A 23,935-nucleotide genomic window follows, 5' to 3' on the forward strand; every position below is an offset into this window, starting at 1 on the left:
TCCTCTACTCCTCTCCACACATCATACACAATGGAAACTGATAGTGACACCAGCGATAGTGCTTCAACAGGTTCAGACACGTGGGATTCTATCGATAGTTGCAGTGAGAGATCACATCAGTCTAGTCCACATGCTTACATTGCCATAGTGAAAGGTCCATCTCAGCATGGTACATCTCGTCTTCTAGCTCAAGCTTCAGTTGACTTGGGAGACATACTTGAGGACTTACATCTTCTCATTGATGATGATTCTTCTACAATTGTTGTGAGGGCTCACTTTGACCCTCATGTCCATTCTCTACATGCTCAATCTATACAGGTTGGCATGATTGTGGATCCTTATGAATAGAAATTAGTGGCAGTCTCTTTGTCAGTTGAGGAGACAGATGGTTCAGTGGAACAGGTTCAACAGACATCCTTGCCAGATCTGCATTCATTATTTTCAGCATAGTTGGAAGGGGTGAAATTCACAATCAGTATAGGGATACTTGAGCAGGTTTCAGGGCTAGAAAATATCTTCAGGGTTGTACCTTTGGCATTATTTCTTCCTAAGGGGAGGAACACCATTCTGCATTCTTGAACTAGCTTCTTCATCGGAGCAACTTTCACTTGTTGGCATTCTTCTTTTGCGAGGGGAGCCTATTCTATCTCTCTTCCTTCTTTCATTCTCTTATGTATATTCTAGATGTATGTCGTAATGGGGGGGTCTTGATTACTCCATCCATCCATGCATCCTTTTTCATCTCTCTTTTTGGGGGAGGGTTTTTCCCATGAGGTTTTCCCTCTTTCCTTGCTTTATGGGAGATTGCATCTTCATTATGTACAATGGGTACCTAAAATGGCCTAGTAGCTGAGACCCATTATGCATCTTCATCCTAGTTTGTAAGCTTAAGGGCATTCCCCTAAGTTGCACTTAAGGGGGGGTGTTGGTGTAAATAAGTATTTACTTATTACACTTACTTAAGTTTACTTAGTTTAATGCATTAGTTTATTATTTTGCATTATTTTATTATTTTTATTTGTGAGACACTTAGGAGTTTGCACACCTTTTTGAGTTGTCATGTTGACAACATAGGAGTACGCAACTCTATTTAAGCACATGGTGTCTACAACACTATTTTACATGTCACATCCTTGTAGGCTTATCCTCTCATCACCGCACTTACTTCTGTGCCTAATGGAGGATAACCCATATCTGGTGGACATGTGCTTGGTTGTATGACTTATCATGGTGTTGATTACGAGACATTCTAGATGTATCTCAGAGGCCTTTATATACAAGCACTCCTAGTGTACTTTTACATTGTATATTGCATGAATGATGGCATATTGCATACATTGTCATTTTGATCATACTCTCTCACTCTTTGGTCTACTATGTGCTTGTGTTTGAGTTCTTAGTTCCTGGGTGAATTTCTCCCTTAGGAAAATTCTTAAAAATTTTAATCTTCTTTCCTCTAAATTGTTCCTTCTCTTCCAACGGAGGTGTTCTTGTTCTTCTTTTTCTTCTTCATGAACGTACATTTCTTCCTCCTTGCACCAATTTTTAGCTTTGGCTTTGGCTTGCACATCTACAATTTACCGTGCATGTGTCTTAGCTTCCTTTTCTAGTTGTGCTTTCTTGTTATGGCTTTCTAGCTCCTCTTCAAAAAATATTAGGGGTGTCTATTTGGTATGGTTCATTGAGGTCCATCATCATTAGGAGTTCCTATGTGGGAGAGTCATCTCTTATCTCTATTGGCATCTATGTATTTCCTTCCCTTGAGACATCTTGAGTAGTACTACTCTTGTGCTTAATTCTTATTCTTCCCAACTTAGGCCATCATTCTTGTTCCCTTATCTTAGCCTTGATATCAATCCTTATTGGCACAATAACTAGGGCTTCATAGACTACTTTTGTGAGTGATATGTTGCCTAAAGAAAGAAGTACACTAGATAATTTTTCTTGAACCACAACCATCAATTTATTTTCTTCCCCTTCTACAATATTTTTCCTTCTTCCTCCATGAGCACTTAGAGTGAAGAATTCATCTCTTGGGGATGAGTGGAGGGCTCACCTGCCTTCTATTTCCATTTTCTTAGGTCTATAGATTGATGGAACAAAGTCATCATTGTAATTCTTCTTAGTTTAGGAACCCGAATACCCAAGAACAATAACAGTGGCTCCTCTTTATCACCTCATGAGTGACCTCCTCTATAATTTGTAGTAGAACATATCCTTGAGAATTTGAATCACTAATTATCATCTATGTGGATATTAGGATCGATATTTCTAAGTTTCCAAACTTTGATCGACTAACTACCATCCATCAATTCTTATGCCATGTCAATGACATTTTATATAAGGTGATTAGTGGTATATTTGTTTGTGGTGATTGACATATATTTGTGCATACAAATCAGGCATTCAATAGCAAGCACACTTTTGTGGCCTTGATGATGGATGTGGATGGATTGGATCCACAATGATAATTAAACACAAACTACACACTATAGGCACTTATAGAAATTATAAAATCATTTCATTTCCTGATCGACAAAAAATAATTACACTGTGCCTCTTTTATAGAGGTCTTTGATTGTTTCCAAAAACATCATTGAAATTAGCTGACATAAGACAAATAGACTTTTCTAGAATTATCTAAACATAAATGCCTTCTATAGCCTAACCCTATTTGGTAATCCAAAAATTTCTAGAATCGTCTATTACACATTTACCTTTATTTGAGGGGAAAATTACATTTGAACACCCCCCCTCCCAATTTCAACCTCAAATTTTGTTGCATATAAATATAAATCATTCTTTTGTTTGATGCAAAAATGTTATTTTCCAATAATCTTCATATCCATTAATGCCTTCATGAATAGTGTCTTCCAAGGCTATGGCCTTTAATTTCTACAAACATTTTGTAAGCAATTTGTTACCAACGATTTCCTCTTTTCATAGGATCCACTAATAATCTTGTCTAGTTTGTCACAAATGTTGGTGACAAGCTTCACTAATAACCTTTTACCTCTTTGATGCCTTGCTCTAATATGTTTCCCAATGCTGTTGTATTCCTTCTTACACTTGAACATTTGTACTTGAATAAATCTTTAATCATTCCTACAATTTTTTACCAACTTGATCCATAGCTCCATCCATAATCTAGTTTTATACAACCTGCCATAGAGTCCTTCTTGCACTCTCTATTGCAACATGCCTTATAACAATGATTTTTCAAGCCACAAATACTACATGGATTTAAATCCCAACATCTATCCTTTGTATGCCCTTTCCTATTACAATTTGAACATTACACAATCTTTATTCCTTCAATTGATTCTCTTGAACCTTTATTCATCTTTCCACTACCTACATCATATCCAAGACCTTCATATTTTGGCCTGATTGGAGTCTCAATTTGATTCCTTAATCCTTGTTCATCATTTCCTAAATCTTTACCTTTGAAGCCCATTCTTTTCATAATCTTCAAACCAATATTATCATTATAATAGCTAGAAGTTCTATCAATACAATTTTCATGTTCATCATCACACTCCTTTTTGCAAACAACTTTAGCAAAATTACATTTCTCAATTCCATAATCACTCAAATTATTTGTGTCACAAGATACATCACATACAAATGGTTTCACATTCAAACATTCTTTCTCTTGTTTCATAGTAGACAATTCCTTCTTTAACATATGACTTTCCTCTTCCAATTTCTTCAAATTTTCTTCTAAAATTTTTTCCTTTTTTCTTAGCATCATCAAACAACTTTAAATTTTCTTCCAATTCTTTATTCTACTCTCTAATTTTTCATGTTTCTTTCACCTACCAATTATGTACTTCTTCCACAAATTTTAACCTATTTTCTAGCTCTTCAATTTCCTCTATGTAGACACTAATTTCATTTAACAATCTAGACTTTTCTTCTCCCATTTCATTTCTTACTTTTCCCAATTCCTTTTGCAAAATATCTTTTTCACAAAATAATCTTACATTTTCTTTCTTCACCATCACTAATTCTTCTTTTAACTTATTTGTCTTCTCTTTCTGAACTCTACTAGCTTTTCCCATTGAAATCAATAATTAACAGACCTTACTCTTTCTTTTGGATAATTCTAAATGCCTTTTTACTTCTAGATTTTTAATTAAATCTTCAAACAACTTGAAACAAACCCTACATAAATATCAAACTTGATTCCATCTCATATCTTTTTCTTTTCTTTTAACGGCAATAGGAGAATTTCTCAAATGACCATACCTTTTGTTCTTTCCTCTATCCTTTCTTTCGTGCTTTACAAAAATTTTGGTTCCTTCATAATCTTCATGAAAAGTCTTATTTACATTGATTCTCTTATTCTCAATAATGTGCTTTCTTGCTGACTTTCCCTCTTTCTTTTTCCTCGCAGCTACTCAACACTTCCTATGTGGTCTTCTTCAAAACAATTTTTTTTCTATAACACAAACCAATCCTTCATATTTTAGCAACACCAAAACATCGTCTCCTCTTTAATCAACAATTTTGTCCACCTAGCTCTGATACCAATCTAATGGATGTGGATGGATTAGATCCACAATGTTAATTAAAAACATAATACACATTGCAGGCACTTACAGAAATTATAAAATCATTTCATTACCTAATCAACAAAAAACTATTACATTGTGCCTCTTGTATAAAAGTCTTTGATTGTTTCCAGAAACATTGAAATTAGCTGACATAAGACAAATAGAATTTTCTAGAATTATCTAAACATAAATTCCTTCTAGAACATAACCATATTTAGTAATCCAACAATTTCTAGAATCCTATATTATGCCTTTACATTTCATTTGAGGGGGAAATTACATTCCAACACATGAAAAAAAGATCGTAACCTACTACCTTCAAGGTGACAACTACATGTATGTGCACTTTTCTGCTTTCAAAATTGAAGTATTCATTGGCGGTGTGTGTGTGTGTGTGTGTGTGTGTGTGTGTGTGTGTGTGTGTGTGTGTGTGTGTGTGTGTGTGTGTGTGTGTGTGTGTTCATATGTATAAACAACCTACATGGAGTCATTTGTGATATCACAGAGCAGCGATATATACACATTGCAATGTGCATCCTTGAAGCATCATAATACATTCTTTGCAAGGATTGACTACATTGGTAGAATTATTTAGTGATTAGAATCATTCATTTGTTGCCATTGGGGTTGCATAAACTCCCAACATTGAGAAATAGATAGTAGACTGAGGTGCAAGGCCTTAAGTTATTGTGATAGTCATTACCAATTACCTAAATGCTCAATATGTCCAATGATTCATTTAATGAGCTACCACCTACCTCTCCAAGTTCTCCTTACAAGCTCTACTGCATTTAGACCTTGCATTGGTTCCAGGAATGACTTCCATGTTATATCTACGAGTTAAAAATAATTCTAGTAACCATGTGAATACATTGTTTATTCCTCTTCGCAGCTTTATATAGTCTGATACCCATGCTAATAATCAATCCATGTGTGGTTTTTGCATCCATAGAAGTAAAAACAACCAATACCATTTGTTCAACTTAGAATGCTTGTTTCAAAAGAAATTAGAGTCAACTTTCAAATCCCTTCAAATGAGAATGGGAGTTTGGAAATTTTGGCTTCCATGCCAATATATTCTCTACAATTTTAGACAATGATTTTCATTGCATAAATTCATGCCCCTTGAAGCATCCATCAAAGTGCATTCTACCCTTGCCAACAATATTCCTATTTGAATTATTAATCATGCCTCATCAATCCTTCCCATTTTATGTTTGTGAATGACCACACCCTATTCTAGCACTGCCCTTGGATGGAATTTTTAATTTCCTTATAGTTTTTTAAGTCTTTTCAATAAGTTCATTTCTTATGATTCATGCATGGCTTCTTTTTATGAGGTGAAATCACTTTTGAACCATTCAATTGTGTTTTTTATAAGGTTACTAGGCTGCCAGCCACTTGGTTACCCTTATGGTACACATACTCCACATTGGCTTCATTAAATCTATCTAATAATATCTAAGAATATCTAATTGTTATTTTGGTATGTCAACTCATATTTTGTTCTCCTTTAGTGACCTCAATGGCAAGAAGAGAGTTGCCCTCAATCATTAATTTTTGAATGCTCAAGTCAATAGTTGTCTCCAAACCCTAAATAAGGTCCATAGCTTCTGCCTCATTTCTTGAGATCTTACCAAAATTAAATGCATAACCCTTAATACAATTTTCTTGATCATCATGGATGACACCCCTTGCGATTGCACTACCATTCCTCTTGGATCTATCAAAATTCATTTTCCACTAGGGGGAGGGGAGGAGGCTCATTTAGTACCCTTCATAGTTATAGCCCTAGTGTTATCCATCATTTAAATTAAATGAAATATATTCTAAACCTCCACCCATCTCTTATCTAGCTATGTGTGTGGAACGTTATTCACCTATAGGTGTTTAATAGTTTCTATGAGAATTCACCATTTCTGAATTCTAAAATAGTATTAGATCTCTAGATCCATTTCTTCTTATTTGTCATTTAAGGTATTTTGTCTTACAATATGAAATTGAAATTTGAAGGTAGCCACAAAATTTGGGCACTTTGACGCAAAATGGACCTTGCTATTGACTTAGAATGCACCAAAAAAGCCTAAACGAATATGAAATTTAACAAATTTGGACATCACATTTGAGACATAATTTTGATTTTGCATTCAAAATGAGGTATGTTTGGTGTTGATCCAAGAACCCAATCAGTGTACATTAGTGCAAAAAAAAAGTATTATGCATTCAAAAATATATTCTAGATTTAAATTTTTTTAAAGAATAAGAGTACATAAATGCAAATTCTACCATTAAAAGTAAAAGCATCAGTTATGTTGATGTTAGAGGTATGTTTATCTTTTTTGGTAGCCCCATCAAATTATATCCTTAACTAAATTTAGCACTACTTTTCTAATTTCAGTTATAAACTTTTTTTTTACCTAGAGATGGTTTTTTTGCTATAACTTTCTCATACAATATAAAAAATAGATAAATGATATATCATTCATAAACATATTTTGATCTTCATTCAATGGTGCAAGTTATTTTTTATTTTTCTATTTTATAGGGTTTTATGATAGTCAAATTTAGAAGTTATTGTTTTCCTTCATCGAGGCATAAATTATGTATACACTACATTTTTCAAAAATGAATAGGCATTAGAAAGGTGTTTTAGTTCCCTTTCCAAAAATTCAAACACTTTTATTTAAAACATTTAACCGAGTGTAAAAATCATAAATTAGTTCTTTTTAAAATAATTGAACTTTCATATTTGTGTTAGGGTTTTGGTTCTTGTATTGTAGGGCTATTTTCCTCTAATTAAACCTAGATATATCTTGACTAAGTTCCATGATCTTATTAGAACCATTAACTATTTTAGAGAAGTTAAGTTTAAAGGAAGCTAACCACTTTAACACCATATTACATTGCATTTATTGATTAATTATTAACAAATTTTAAATAAATGCAATCATTTTTACAAGGCTACGATAAGAAAAAATATACATTGATTGTATATGTACATGATGATTTTCAATCTTTGAAGACAATTTTAAATATTATCTTCAACATTCTACTCCACCATGGATACTTTGGGTCCATGATTCACCACCCATAACTTTGAGGTGTTATGTGATCAGTTTAAACATGAGAAGTCTAAGTCTAATCACCCATAAATGGTCATCTAAACCATAAGCCCCCTTTTCAAGATCTATCTTATGCTTAATCAATTCTACATATCTCTAATCTTTGATCAAATTTTCATTTTCTCATTTATTCAATTATAACCTATGGTTTGACCAACTTATCATAAGTCTTATTTAATTAGAATATCATGCTTCATTTTAATTAAATAAAATCCCCTTTATCCCATGTGTGCACATGAAGAGGGAATTTCTTAATTTAAAAATAAAGAATAAGAATTTTTTTCTACACTTTGAATGCACACTTTCCAAGGAAATGGAAACTCTTTGTCCTCTTAACCACATCCATTGATTTATCCTCTTGAGAATCATGTGCACCAAAGTCAACATGAGGACTATTCTCCACCATGGATCTTACCTGTTAATCTCTCATGACCCCCTTCTCTTTAAAAGGAGACTATCTCCTCACTTTCTCATACCTTAGACACTTATACTATTGTTATGTTGTGTGTTTCATTCTAGAGCACTTGGGGCATTCACCACACTCTTTGCTTTCTTGATTTGTTGAAATACTTTGCAATGATTATAGCTTATTCTTTACATCATAGCTTAGTCTAACCTTTTTAATTTACTTATATTAGACTTAATTTCCTTGTATTTCATCTCTTTTCTTAGCTTAGTTTTTCATACATATTATTTAGCTTATTTGTATCATCATTTTATAATATTTTGTTCTATGGTGTACCTTGCAAGGGTCTATCTTATTGAGTTCATTTGAGAGCCATGAGTATCATTTCTTACTTTATTCTCACACATCATATATTGGAAGTTATAAGTTTCCTATTGAGACCCCGCTTCCTCATAGGTTCTCTAGACTATAATGGTTTATAGAAGTGTGCAACATTTTTAGCATAGATTTGTGGTTCCCATTGTGGGGCTAGACTCTAGGTTTGGTTCCATTTCTTGAATTTTTTAATCTTTTTTTTTTTACAGGTTCATCTCATATTTTTTAATTGTAGGAATATTGTACGATGTTTTCTAGTACTATTATGTGAGATTTTCATATAAATGTTAGGCAATCCTTAATAGTTTCTAGACTATTGCCTTAGTTAATTGTGAAATATCACATCTTTAGCAAGAGTATCATTTTGGTTCATTAACCTCTATTTCCTAAGCTTAGAATATCACCTAGTTGCTAGAGGTATATAATACCATTCTTTGTTAGCCTATGAAGTGTCACCCAAAACTTCTTGCTTGCATAGTCCGAGTCTTTGGGATTAGTTAACTTACATTCATTTTCCATTTTAGTTTTCCAACTTTCCTAACATCTCCTAACAAGTAATTTTGCAAGTTTTTTTATTTCATTTACATATTTTTTATGCCCTAACTTTTGGTTTTATAGGGGTTTGATTTCTAAAGGAGATTGCATATAAGAGGGCTACTAACAAATAGTTTTGGATAGCTTCCCTAAAGAAAAAAGAAAATGAAAAAATCAAATGATTTTATTGTGTCTTTTATTATTGTGCTTGTTTTATTATATGTTCATTTCATCAAGCACATAATAACTCATAAGTAAGGGTCATATTAGTCATAGGAGAGTATTATCTTCTCTGTATAAGGAGATCAAAAATCTTAACCCACTAGTGTGATCAAGAAAGTGAGATGATAAGTTACTCTTTAGTGGGTTTAATTGATCTTTTCTTGGTGTCTTTGGGAGAGATAATATATTGTTCACCTCTTCTAAGTAAATCATAGATCTTGACCTCCACTTATCCATTTTTTGAAGTAGATATTTTAGTGAGGTCTTTTACCTTTAGAGGGCCTTCTATTGGTGGAAACGTACCAATATAAATGACCTGAGTGGGAACAAGCTAGCTAATCCAACCCACTATAATCATAAATCCCTATACAAAGGTGAAAACCTTGGGGGACATAGTATCTTTATTTTTTCTAGTGAGAATGCCCATGGGATTGTGACCATGGAGAAATTGCTAGTTTGAAATTCTCTTGTAACTATGAGGACTCTTTTCTATATTGGAGCAAGAGGAATGCTATGAAGAAAATCCTTACTAGACACCAAGGATTTAGAGGCCACCTTATTAAGGCACACAATATCTTGGTGCAAGGATTGATCCAAGTGGATTACCCATATCACCCCAATATTTGACTCACCATATGTATTCCTTTGGTTGTGTTAATATAACTTCCATGGAAAAGCCCAACTTTGTGTGAGAAAAAGGAACATCAAGTTGTGGGCCAAGGTATTGAGTAATGAGCCATGTCCTTTAGGTAAAATGTTCTTGATGTGTCTTCAAAATGTGCTAGACCCATGGAAATCTATTGAACATACAAATATGATAACTTATCAGGGCTTTCCCCTTTTAGACCTCACAAGTTTTTGTATCAACAAGATTTCTCCATCCTTTGTTCAATTATTTCAAGACTACTATTCATGTCACAATAAATTTTTTCAAAATATCACTTTTTTTCCAAAACTAAGTTTACACATTTCTAGAATAGTCATTATTTATCAAGTTGTCAAAAGAGTCCTTCAAACTAGGTCTTTAGGTTGAAATTTTGTCTTGTCTCTTCTATGAAACATTGTTTGTAGTCAAGAGAAATAATGTACGACCCTTTAGCATATTGTCTAACTTCCTAGAAAATATCGTTTACTTTCTCTATAGTTTTTCATCTTTCCTTTTGCAAGAGTATCATACTTTCTTGAAATATTGTTTACTTATATTGTTTGGGTTCTCTATGAAGTGTCACCTAGTTGTTGAACCTGGTTATTTTCTTAGAAGCTAATTCTTATTTGATTAGAGTGGTTGTATTTGGCTATTCCTAATTTCTTGCTCTAATATTTGTAGGATTGAGGGTGTTTCTAGCTGAAAAAGATCACTTATCTTGGTTATATTCTTGGTTGGTAGGATTTCTCACTTGTCCAAGTGTTTCTATTTCTTTGGTTTATTTATCTCTTGTCTCGGTACAACTTTTCTTGACCCACAAGTGTCATACATAGAGCATTATATCCCACAACTTGGGAACCTTTTAGCAAGTATATCTTTGCTAATAATTCTCTTTTACTCTTTCTCTTTTACCCTATGGACAAGTGACAGTTTTACTTATGTAATTTGGACATCAAGTTTCTTGAGTTATGCTATTATTTTTTTTCATTCTCTCTCATGCCAATAACAAAAACGTATCAAGCTAACCAAGGAAAACAATCTCAAGTTAGTTTTCACAAGTTACCTTTGATTTCTACTCATTAGCATCATTTAGGAAAATAACCCCAAATTATATTTGATGAGTCCCCTAAGGAAAATTTAGAAGCTTGGCATGATCCTTATAGTTATCTTAGCAGTATCTTTGAAACATCTATTACATTGTGATATTGTTATCAGGATTTAACTGTGTGATTTTTGAGTCAAACTCATTGACCCATGTTTCATGAGTAGTGATTCAACATGAATCCATCTGTCATGAGAATAAATGGAACACTTAGCACTCATTGGGTCTAGGTGATTCTCATAGGGGTGAAGCACCAGGACTTCCCAGGAGGTCACCCATCCTAGTACTACTCTAGCCTAAACTTGCTTAACTACAAAGTTTCCTCCATGGTTAAACCCAAAGCTTAAAATGCCTATTACATCCTAGGTATTTTGGAAACTAGTCTCACCTACACTATGTCTAGGGAGGAAATAGACAAATACATTCATGACCTTTTTATGCAAAATGAAAGATGTAGAAAAATGGACTCAAACAATAAAGATTTTGTAGAGGAGCAAGCACAAAATATGGATGATTGAATTAATGAAAATTTGTTTGGAAATGATGGACAATTCAATCAAAATATATTTAGCAATAATGAAAAACTCACTTCAAATGCACTTGAGAACGATGGAAATGGATCACCACCAAACACTCCTCCAAGGTCACCTTGATATGACAAATACAAATCACCTCCTAGGAATTCTAGACATAGATCTTAGCATGCTTCATATGTGTCTCAAGATGAGAACGATTCAAACCAAGATATTACTAATAAGAACTTTTTGAAACTCTAACAATATTTTCTCTTTCATGAAATTATCAAGAAACACTTAAAGATAAATGGTAACTATTATCTATTTCAATTGATATCTAAAGGAAAAAAGTTACCATACAACTTTGATGTTAATAAGATGATTCAAAAGAAAGAGCCCTTTTATGAGGAGGTTGTGATGAAGATGCTAAAAGAGATGGAAAATAGTGAAACTTTAGACTTCATTCTCTATTCAATTTATATGTCCTTTACCATTTGACAAAAGTTTTCAAATCACTCCTTTCCCCTACAAGACTAAATTCCCTCAATATGAAAAGAATTATGAGAATGGAGATCCTTATGACCATGTGAGATAGTTTGAGTATGGAGTTCATGCATGACGACACATATCTTATGAGCACAAGTTTAGATTCTTCTTGGAGTTTCTTACCAGAATGTGGGTCTCAGCTAGCTAGAGGTTGGATCTTGTAGAACTATTATTGTAATTGGTCATACAACTTGGAAGGCATTATAGTATGGAATGTTGGATGTAAATATTATGATTCTAGTATGAGAATTGGTGTTTTTTTAGATCTAAATCACTGTGTTATTATTTATATTCTTCTTTGTGGTTATTATTTTGGGGGGCTAGGACATCTCCTTTGGGGATTCACCGGTCTTGTAATGCATCAATATCATGCAGCCTAAGAACCCTTTTGTCTCAACAATCTACAAAAGCCTCTTTAACCATGACATCTATACCATACTTTAAAACCCTTATGTTATATTTTCCTACAAAACACTAAGAGATAATAGGAAAGCATGTCAAATATAAAACCTTAGGAATGAGATTGATAGCCCTTAAGTCTCTAGAAATTATATAAACATGTACCATGTAGTGAATATATGCTTAAAATAGAAAACAATATCAACACCGTATGATTATGTGCATATTAAATTCAAAGAAAAAAATTATAACATAGACCTACAAAATCTTCAATGGAGAATACATGCTTCAAGAAATCGTGAAATTGTAGGAGATTTTTGTAAATGATGCACACCACAAATACCCATTCTAATTCTCGCAAACCTTAAAAGCTTTCTCTTTGCACCACCAACCTTTATTCTCTAGTGAAAGCTTCAAAGCATGTCCAATTTTCTTACTTTACAAGTAGGCACAAATCTATTTAGGAGTCATATTAACATTCAAATAAATTCAAAAGAAAAAGAAAAATTTCTATCTCCAAATTATTAAAAGGGTGTTTGAAGACAAGCTTAAAATGAAAAAGGTGTCCATTTAAATTTCATAGGCAATCTCTTTAAACAAAATTTATTTTCAACCTTTATTTGTGTGTTTTCATTGTGTATGGATTTCTATGTTTATATGGCCATAGGGGATGGTGGTGTCAAGGTGATATATTTTGCATTAGTAAACATTCAAGGTGGTTTATTGAATTTTCTTGGAAATAATTTCTCTTTGATAATTGCAAATTTTTTAGAAAATTAGTCCCCAATGCATCTAAAATTCTCACTAGTTTTTAGAGCCACAATAGGTGTGAAACATGATCTCTCTCACCAAATTCCAATAAATAGGAGCCTTATTAATATTAGAATATATAGTCCACTAATATAACTTTGAAGAGGGTGGGGGTGGGGGTGCGGGTGGGGGTTATGGTGGGGGGAATTAGTTATCCAACTATTATCATAATTATCAACCTTAAAAAAACTTAACAATATGAGCAATATAAACTGAAACCATAGCAAGATAATCATGCACAATAACACCAGATATGTTAACTAGGGAAACCATTGATCAGAGGGAAAACCTCAATGGGGATGGTACCCACAAGATGATGTACTAATATAAATATTCCTTATTAGTGGATGGACCCTATTAAGAGTCGATGAATACATTCAGTACATATGAGTCCCTATTAGGAGTTGTGGAAGATAGTTGGACCCACTATCAAAACAACTGCAACAACTAGATGGTACCCATTGTCCAAATGATCTTTATATTATTCCTTACAGAATAATAGAAATGGAATGTATTTCCTTCCTCTTCTTCTTTCCTATCAATTGGATCTCTGCTCCTTTTGATCTTGTAAGAAGATTAGGAAACTCACATCCAATAATTCCTTGGATCACTTACATGCATTTACCAAACACTCTGCTCCTTTCTGCACTTTGCACTTGATACTATGATCACAAACACTACAAACAAGTAAAACATCTTTCCTTTATACCATATCTTCAAAATAATTCCTTGAGGTGGCCTTGAGGGTTTCCCAATTAATTATAATAAAAGAATTAATTAATTACAATTACAATAGCACTATTGGCTTACAGTCTATACAAGACTTCACACATGTAATACTAGGGCTTGTGCACTCACTAACATCACCAATAGACTGTCCTATGTCACTACCTAACCGCACATCTTCTGATTACATCTCAAATGTAAGATAGTGAACAAACATCAGGAACTGCTTTCCTAATACATTGTCTCTAAATTGCTCTCTGTAAATTAGGTACAACTTTTGTACGTCTTCAACTTAGACTATGAGCACTTGACCACGTGATCAAGAAACTATGTAGAACATGTCCATGACTATGCATCACTAGACAACCAAAAAATTGTGTGTACCATCAAGATCTATGTCTGCTACTCAACTAGTCTTTACAAAAATTATGCTATGTTGACATCAATGACAAACATGGCCATGAATGCAAAATGTCAATACTCTCCAATGGTTGGGATACTTCCCCAAAGTAGTATCACCAGCATTCATGCTAACAATTAAATATGAAACCCAATGGTCATTCAATTTTTTCCCTCCAAGCCTTTTGGCTCTTCATATTCTAGATAATGATATGGTTATTTATAAAAGGATGTTGATTGTTGCATTTTAATGTGTGGAGAGTTGTATCTCTATATCAAGGATTAATAGGATTACTTCTCTATTTGAAGAGTAAATTGTAAAATTTGTGTTGTCTTTATTTAATCTCTATTATAATTTTTTATTCAATGTTTAGATAAATTGTATTAGAGAATGTTGTGCTCGATAATGTTTAGTAGGAGAGATTCAAGTTTGAGTGGGAGGAAGAGCACTTAAAGAAATAAAGGTTGAAACTCTCAATGAGAAAATTATTTATTGTTGATTTAATGTAGATGGAGAATTCTTTATACCAAAAAGATCTATGGAGACCATTACAAGGTAAAGCTAAGAAACTTGTAGCCATGTTTGACAACGATTGGGACATTTTAGATAGAAAAGCACTATAAGAAATTCGGTTGTAATTGGCTCTGTATGCATGATTTAATATATATCTAAATAAAAAATAGTTTCTCAATTGATAACTCTATTGGATAAATTGTATGAAAAAGCCTCAACATTGAACAAAGTTTTTCTTATTAAGAAGTTGGTCAATATGAGAATGGCTCAAGCTAAATCTATGGTAGAACATTTATATAAGTTTAATACTACAACTAATCAGATAGATTATGTTTAAATTACCTTTGATGAAGAATTTTAGGTTTGTTAATCTTATCCTCATTTCTAGAAAGTTGGAATAGTATAGTTACAATAGTGAATAATTATGTCTCTAGTTTGAATACCTTGAAATTCAATGATTTTTTTGGTGTAATTCTAAGTGAAGAAATATGCAGGAAAAGTGAGGGTGAGACACCAACAAGAAATTCTTCTATAGTAGATAATATAGGAAGATCGAGAGAAAGAGGAAGGAATCCTACGGATCAATACATATCACAAGCAAGGTCAAAATCTAGAAGTAGAAAGACTAGGTGTAGGTTTTGTGGCAAAGTAGCTCATGTCAAAAGGAATTGTTGGACATATATGAAGGTGTTGGACAAGCAAAAGGAAGAGGAGGCCAATGTAGGATGTCAAGATGATACAACTATTCTTATCCTAACCACTAAAAAAATTGAAGATCATGTTTGAGTGATTGATTCGGAAGCATCATTTCATGTGACTCCACCTAAGGAGTATTTTGAACACCTACAAATTTGTGGCTTCAGTAAGGTTGTTTTGGGTAATATAAAATCATGTGATGTTTTTGGTATAGAATATGTGCAATGAAAATTAAAGAATGGTAGTATTTGGTTGTTAACAGAAGTCGAATATGTTCCCCGTCTTAAACACAATTTGATTTTAGGTACAACTTGGTTCTCAAGGTTGTGAAGTCAAGTTTGAATCAGATAGATGGAAGGTTTAAAAGAGAGTTTTGGTTGAGATAGTAGAATGAGTAGTCTCTATGTAGTAGAGAGTTGCACTAAAGTGGGAGTTATTCATCCCATGCATACTTGTTCTTTTCCACTATCAAAATTCCTATTAAAGAACCTAATGAAAGCATAATATGAAAAGAGAATGAGAAATTAAACACAAAAACATCTAAATTATTAAATAAAAGTGACAAGCATAATGAGATAATTAATGATATCAATTTATAGATTTAAAAAATGAAGAAACATGTGTCATTTAAGTACGATTCATTAATAGAAAATATGAAATGGCGCTCAGTTAATGTGCATTGCCTGCCCAACAGGGTCAAACTAGCCTAAAATGATTATATTGTTCCCAAGATGATTTTAAGGACTCACACTTCCAAATAACTTGTGCTAGGGCAGGTGCAAGTGCAATTTGCACTTGAGGGTACTAAGAATATGTTTTGAAATTAAAAAGAGAAGGAAAGAAGAATCAATGAATAGTATTACCAAAATGTTATGACTGGGTTCCAAATGAGACATGATTTACACCAAAAAAATAATCTATATTTAATTACAGGTATGTCAACAAATAAATCAGTCTGCTCTTGGTGTCTATTGTTCTATTTGACCCAATAATTACTGCTTTTCTTAATAAAAACAAATAAATCAAAGAACAGAATAATTGATTTTAAAAACACGAAATTGACAATGGCAGACGTCGGAAACTCGTGAGCATCGAAATAGTCCAAGAAATACATATTTGGTAAACTGGGGAGATGTATTCATCAACCGACGCGCTAAGCAAGTTGTATTACAGTTGGATTAACCGACCGCTGTTTAGCCCACGTGATTAGATGTATACGAAGCCAAGCATTTATTTTCTTCCATTAAAATTCCGCTACAAATTAGAAATTAGGCCCGAGTTCAGGTCGGTTGTACACGCAACAGTGACTTGGATCTCATTAAATGAATTATATTTTGCGCGCGCGCAGAAGAGTTTCGCAGAATTATATTTTGCAAGGAGACATGTGCTCGAATTACATGGGAATCAAACAGGACAGGTCGGTGACAAAATCACGAGAAATTGCTGTGTTATATAAACATTACGAGTGCGAATCTTTTATCGGCGGATCTGCTGAAGATCAAGCATTTTCTGCAGCATGTCTATGGCAATCATTATAGTTGTAGGCTTGGTGGTGGTGATAATATGTGGGGTTTTCTCACTGAGGCGGACGAGTTCGTGTGATTCATACGGACCCGAATCGTATCCTTTCATTGGGTGCATGATTTCATTCTGGAAGAATCAAAGCAGGCTGTGTGAATGGTATACACAGCTGCTCAGAGATTCCCCAACGCAGACCATGACGGTTCAGCGGCTGGGCGCCATTACGACTGTGGTGACGGCTAATCCAGAGAACGTGGAGCATATTCTGAAGACCCGATTTGATAATTATCCCAAAGGTCGGATTTTTAATGAGATTCTGCATGATCTGCTCGGCAACGGCATCTTCAACGCAGACGGGGAGTCGTGGAGATTGCAGAGGAAGATCGCAAGCTATGAATTCAATACCAAATCGCTGAGAAATTTCATTGTTGATTGCGTGCAGTCCGAGACGACTAATCGTCTGCTGCCATTGCTCGACCAGGCCTCTCAAAGTGGGAGCTTTCTGGATTTTCAGGACGTTCTGCGGCGGTTTTCGTTCGACAACATCTGCAAAGTGGCGTTCGGGATGGATCCCAACTGTCTCGTTCTCACTCTCCCCAAATCGGAGTTTGCAGAGGCCATGGACATCGCGAGTTATCTGAGTTCCAAGAGAGCGCGATCTGTGATCAGCCTGCAGTGGAAACTCAAGCGGGCTTTCAACGTGGGCTCTGAAAAGACTCTGGCCCAGGCAGTCCGTGTTGTTCACGAATTCGCCAGAGACATAATTCGAAGGAGAAGCTGTGAGGAATCAGATCTCAAACCAGACTTGCTCTCCAGATTCCTCCAACTGAGTGAAGCAGGCTTTGACGAGGAGTCTTTGCGAGACATTGTGGTGAGTTTCGTGTTGGCAGGCAGAGATACGACGGCGTCTTCTCTGACATGGTTCTTCTGGCTCCTTTTTTCCCATCCCCAGGTGGAGGAACGCATTTATAACGAAGTGAGCAAGATGGCGTCGGTGTCATATGAGGAGATGAAAGGGATGGAGTATCTTCATGCAGCGCTATACGAGTCAATGCGTTTATATCCGCCTGTTCGCTACGACTCAAAGCAGGCGTTACATGATGACTGTCTCCCCGACGGGACGTTGGTGAGAAAGGGGAGTTGGGTGACATATCATCCGTTCGCGATGGGGAGGATGGAGAGCATCTGGGGTGGAGATTGCATGGAGTTCAAGCCAGAGAGATGGATTAATAAGGAAGGCGTGTTTCTTCCGCAGAGCCCATTTAAGTACGCAGTGTTTCAGGCAGGCGCGCGCATGTGTTTGGGGAAAGACATGGCGCTGATTCAGATGAAATACATCGCGGCTTCTGTGATTCGGGGATTTCGGTTGAGAGTTGATCCGGAGCACGAGGGTCTCTGCGTTCCGAGTTTAACAGCGAGTATGAAGAATGGTCTGCCAGTGGTTGTGGAGAGGCGGAGCTCGGGATCGCCTATGTTGTAGCTTGGAATTGTCTGTACGCAGCTTACCTTGTGAAATGTATATTATATATAGCTATGTGTACGACTATTTGGTTGCCAGCGAATTTCATATATGAAGGTGACAAGTTGCTTTTTTGGTTGGCTGAAAATGGACTAGTTCGTTTTCTTTTCCTAAATTGAAAATGGGCGCATCTGCAATTTGGAAACTATTCAATTGAGGGAATATTAGAAGATTTAGAAAATAGAAAATGTAATAAGTTTTTAAAATTTAAAATTTATTTATTAGGTTTTCAACTATTTTTCAAAATCAAAATGTAGTTGTTAGAAGTCAATAAGATGGCTCTAAGGTGTGAACTCTTGTAGGGTAATTGTTGTATTTTATGACCTTTTTTTTGGGAATATGTAACTTTATTATTTTAAAAAAATAGAAAAGTGACTATTTATAAAAAAATAAAATGTAGTTGTTGGTTATAGTATCTTATTAGTCCATCAATGCAATGCCTATAATATTCTTCTCCACTTTGATAGGGGAGAATCTCACTTCCATAGAAGAAATCGTAGAGGAGACAACCTCAAGAGAAATCAACACAAAAATTAAATTTATTCTTTGCTAGCCAAATCTTAGAGAAGACCACATAGATCTCTAAACAAACTATTTTCAAGGAAATAGACCACATCAATAGGGTATGCTAGAACCTGGATATGACACTAGAAGGAAGACGATGGGATAAAAATGAGACATTCCAAAAACATAGTAGAAACAAGATAACCCACCTTGAAAGATACCTCATAAGAAACAATCTAATCACAAAAACAATAGACCACTTGAGAAAAGAACACAAACAACATTAAGCATTGATAAAGAAATGTAAAACTCTACAAAACAAGAACTCTAACCAAGAAAAGAACAAGGCCAAGTAGGGGCCTTGAAACTTGCACCCCCACTTGACCACAACAAAAAGGAAGAAAACCATGGACAATAAGCCAAACCTCTGACAAACAAAGCTGAGGCACAAAAATGGGAAGAAAAAAAGCGACAACAAAATAATAGATCAAGGAGAAGCCAAGAAAAACTAAAGCCTACTAAGACAAACATGGGAGAAATTTAAGGGATGCATGCCATTGCCAAGCTATGTGGAGAGAAGTCATAGGTCAACAAGCTACAACAACTCAACACCACAAAAAAAGTACACTTTCTCTTAGAATGTTGTGAGTGTCAATAAACAGAGAAAAATATTCTCAAATCACCTAATGTGAACAAAAAAGACCAAAAAGTTTCCCTCAAGAAAGCCACCCAAAAAAAAACAAAAAAAAACCATGGAATAAACTTGACTGCGGATAGAGAGAAACAAACTAGAACTCCCAAGAATTGACACAACTATAACAACCTCTTCAACACGAGCCACCTCCTCTTCCTTAGAAATAGATAGCCACCACTGAGCATACACAAAGATGTGTCTCCAAAGGATGTTGATATTTGAATAACAAGGCTCACATCTGACCAACTATAACAAACTAGGTGTAGAGGAACAAAATAGAATAACCATTATTTGATAGATAAAATTAGCTAAGGAAACAATAATGAAAATGCCCAACTATCCAACATACTCTTCCCCATCATCCCCCTGTCCTTTCTCTAAATCTCCATCTCTATCTCAAATCTTAGAGGTATCTTCCTTTCCTATGGACCTTCTTTATTATCTATTAACTTAGATGTTATTAAATAACAATTGCAATGATTGCATGATTTTTTTTTTTTTGATGAATAGTGTTGTTCTATTAAAAAAATATACTTAGAATACAATTCACTAAAAGGGGTCGAGGGATACAAGATCACCCCATGAGAGAGTTCAAACGGCCTAAGCCAGATCTAAACACACGGCATCAGCCAGAAATAGCAACTATTCATTAAAAAAAAAGTATATAGCAACCTCAGGCTGCCAAAGCAGTGGCAGCCGAGGGAGGAGGATCATCTTTGTCATTGAAACCCCAATCATTGGTGGGATTGGGGGGTGGGCTAGGCACAGACCAGCCGTCATCGAGAGCAGTAGCAGCAAGGGGATCATTGGCAACCTCTACATCTTTGACCTCAGGCCGTGGAGGAGAGATCGCCAGTTCCAAACGGGGCCATTTGCCAACATTATCTCGATGAGTGCTAGGAGGAGGATCTGGGAACTAGCCAGAGCCACCACAGGGTGGGGAGGCAGAGCGGCGCCTCCAGCTACCAGCCCCACCACTGGGAGAGTGGTGGCGGGAAGCCTACGAGTGCGAAGTGTGCAAGTGGTGACTTGGTTGAGGCGTCGAGGTGTCTGTTGAGGCATTTGGAGGTACTCAAGCCATAGTGCAAGGGGCATTGCCCTAGTGGTTGAGCAGCTCCTATAGGTGAGCAACTTCCAGGGCAACTTTGTTAGCTTGCACCTATATCTGCATAATAACATTTTTACAAATACAAGCTTTAGTGTACATTACAATGTTAACATCCAAAAAGCTGTGTGTGAATAAAACAACATTTCTATCTTTCCACAGAGTAAACAAAATTTCCATCCTGAATGTATGCCAGATCTGGGAGTACTTTCTGGGAATTCTAGGGGAATCACCCAGCGAAATGATGTGCCATGAAAATGGTTCGAGCCTAAATGGCTTGAAAAAATCATGAATCCAGTGCCAGTAATTCTGCACATATTGACAAAACTAAAAAATATGTAGAAAGGACTTAGGCTAATGGTAGAAGGGGCACCTGGGATCAGGAACAACAAGGTGCTTGAGCTGAGGCCAGAGGGGAAGACCTTGGAAGGCTAGGCACCAAGAAAAGTGAGCAATCTTTGGCTCAGTAATAGTGCACTAGATGGTATCAAAGCATTTTTTCCATTGAGAGAGCGAAGATTGCAAATGCCATCTCTTATTGAGTGTGTCTACCATCGAAAGATGGGGTGAAAGCCATCGGTATCCCTTATTGGGCTTGTAGTTGGAAAATGGAGTGTTAGGATGCCACTTCTAGTCATGCCACCAAGGACGACTAGACTGAATTCCTACCTTGTGCACCAAATGTATAGGGATGGAGGAAAGCAATAGGTCAAAAGTTTGCTGATCTACATGGACAAGGTGGTACTGAACCTGCATGTCTTCCCAAGTCCTAAAACTCATAGTGACTCTGGAAAAGAGATCTTTGGCATTTCTGATGCCACGTTTGAAAAAATGAAGAGCACTGGCACCTTGGGTCTTGGCAAGAGGATTACCCTAAATGGAAAACAGGGGAGACCACCAAATATTCTATTGATTCAAGGAGAGGCCATTACGAAAGTCATCCCTAGCCCAATGAAGCCAAGGCTTGATAGCCTCCCAAGCTTTCCAGATGCTCTTGATAATAAATGAGCCCTGTATGACAACAAGTTCATGCATGATGAAAAGGGTCTGAAAACCAATCCCCTTCCACACAAGTTTGTTGATAGGGAAGCCAGAAGAAATGCAATGGTGAACCAGAATCTTCCAAGCTTCGTCTCCAGTAATAGCTCGAATGATCCACTTGGCACAAAGAGAAAGGCCTTATTTTTTAGTGGAAGCAGACCGAGGCCACCAGATTCTTTTGGGAGGCAACATTAATCCCAAGTGACTCTATGGAATCCATGATGATCGGAACCAAAAGCCCAAAGGAAATCTTGGAGCAGGCATTCCAATTTAAGATAGGAAGCTTTGGAAGGAGCCCAACAGGAAGAATAATAAATGTGGGTGGCTACCAAAATCTTAGAACAAATCTAGAATTTACCAGCAAGAGAGAGCGGCTTGATAATCCAGTAATCAAGCTTTTTTGCAATCTTAGCAAGGTCAACATTCCAAAGCTCCAGAGGTGAAGCCTAAAAGGAAAAATGGATGCCAAGAAAGAAAAAAATTTCACCATGAGTAACCCATTTCCACTCAAACTAGTTGAGCCAGGGTGGAGCTAGCGAAAAAGACTGGTGGTAGTAGAGCATTTTATGCCATTAAATGGCAAAGCCAGAGGCTTGACAAAAAGTCTCCAGACAAGATAGTGCATTGTTGATGCTTTCCTCCTCTTCAAGAAGAGTAAGGAAGGAATCATTAGCAAAATGCCCATTGAAAAGCTGGGATGTAGAATCAGGCAAGGCAATACCACGAACCAGTCCCGAGGAAATAGAATGAGCAAGTAGGTACCCAAACCCTTCAATAGCAAGAACATAAAGCACTAGAGCTAAAGGGCAACCTTGCCTGATGGAGCGAAAGAGCCCAAAAGCCTCAGACTACGAATTATTAATGGTAATGCAAGCATTAGCATCACCAAAAAGCATCTCCATGGATTGAAGAGTTGGGACCAAATCCCGAAGCCTAGAGCATAGCTAGGATGAAGGGTTCTTCAATGTGGTCATAGGCTTTGGCAAAATCTATCTTCAGAAAGATAGCCTTCTGTTTGGACTTGCGAGCCCATTCCATCCCTTCCCAGATAGCAATAATATTATCAAGAATGTATCTAGCTTTGATGAAGCCAGTTTGCTCAGGTTGGACAATTAGAGGCAGCATGTGCTTGATTTTGAGAGAGAGTGCCTTGGCAATTATCTTATAAGCCACATTTAGAAGGGTGATAGGCCTCCAATTGCATATATCTTCCGGATAACCAGCCTTAGGTATGAATTTAATATTTCCTTTATTTATAATGGCTCCTAAGCTTTTAGAATGATACACTTCAAGATAGGCTTTGTGCAGATCAGGGCCAATTTGCTCCTAGAAGTGTTTGTAAAACTCACAGGGAAAGCCATCACACCCAGGGGATTTGTCATCTACCATAGAAAATGCAGCCTCTTTAAGATCATTGAGGGAAAGAAGTTTCTCACAAAAAGCACGCTGCTCCCCCGCAAGGCAATTTGGAGTGACAGAGATGCATTTTCAGAGAGCTTCTTCCTGGGCAGCCAAATTTCCTTATGAAGCAAAGACATTCTCATAATGATGAGCGAATGCTTGTAGGATGTCGAGGAGACTGGACAAAACAGTCGTGCCCTGTTTAAGTTCTTGAATCCCAACTTTGGTATGATGGGCATGGACAACATGAAAAAATTCCTTTGAGGCTTTGTCGCCAACCTCCAAGTAGTGGAGATGGGCCTTAAGTTGAGCTCCATGGGTAGCATAGTTGTCAGCAACTTTCTTGTCATGTCAAAGCTTAGCAAGCTGAACTTGCAGATCCACATCAAAGGGGTTGAGAGTGAGAGCCTTAGAAGCTTTTCTGAGGGAACGGGTGTTAGCTGCATAAGCCCTTTTTTGGAAAATGGCTACTTGACACCCATAGATGCACAGGAGTCACACAGTTCTTGCAATGGCATCATTCCACCATTGAATCCATCCCCTTTGAAAATGTGGACGTGGCTCCAAATTCCAGACACG

The 23,935-nt window shown here is 36.0% G+C and overlaps 1 pseudogene across 1 annotated transcript; it reads left to right on the forward strand.

Moving 5' to 3' along the window:
• The first annotated feature begins 17,017 nt into the window (after positions 1-17,017).
• LOC149570738 (cytochrome P450 94B3 pseudogene) lies at positions 17,018-18,787 on the forward strand (annotated as a pseudogene). The gene has a single exon (XR_016361822.1). The product of XR_016361822.1 is annotated as a cytochrome P450 94B3 pseudogene (transcript).
• The last annotated feature ends 5,148 nt before the right edge of the window (positions 18,788-23,935 follow it).

This window comes from Cupressus sempervirens, chromosome 3 (genome assembly GCF_028749045.1).
Source record: "Cupressus sempervirens isolate cs-2001-9-10 chromosome 3, ASM2874904v1, whole genome shotgun sequence".
NCBI classification, from domain to species: Eukaryota; Viridiplantae; Streptophyta; class Pinopsida; order Cupressales; family Cupressaceae; genus Cupressus; species Cupressus sempervirens.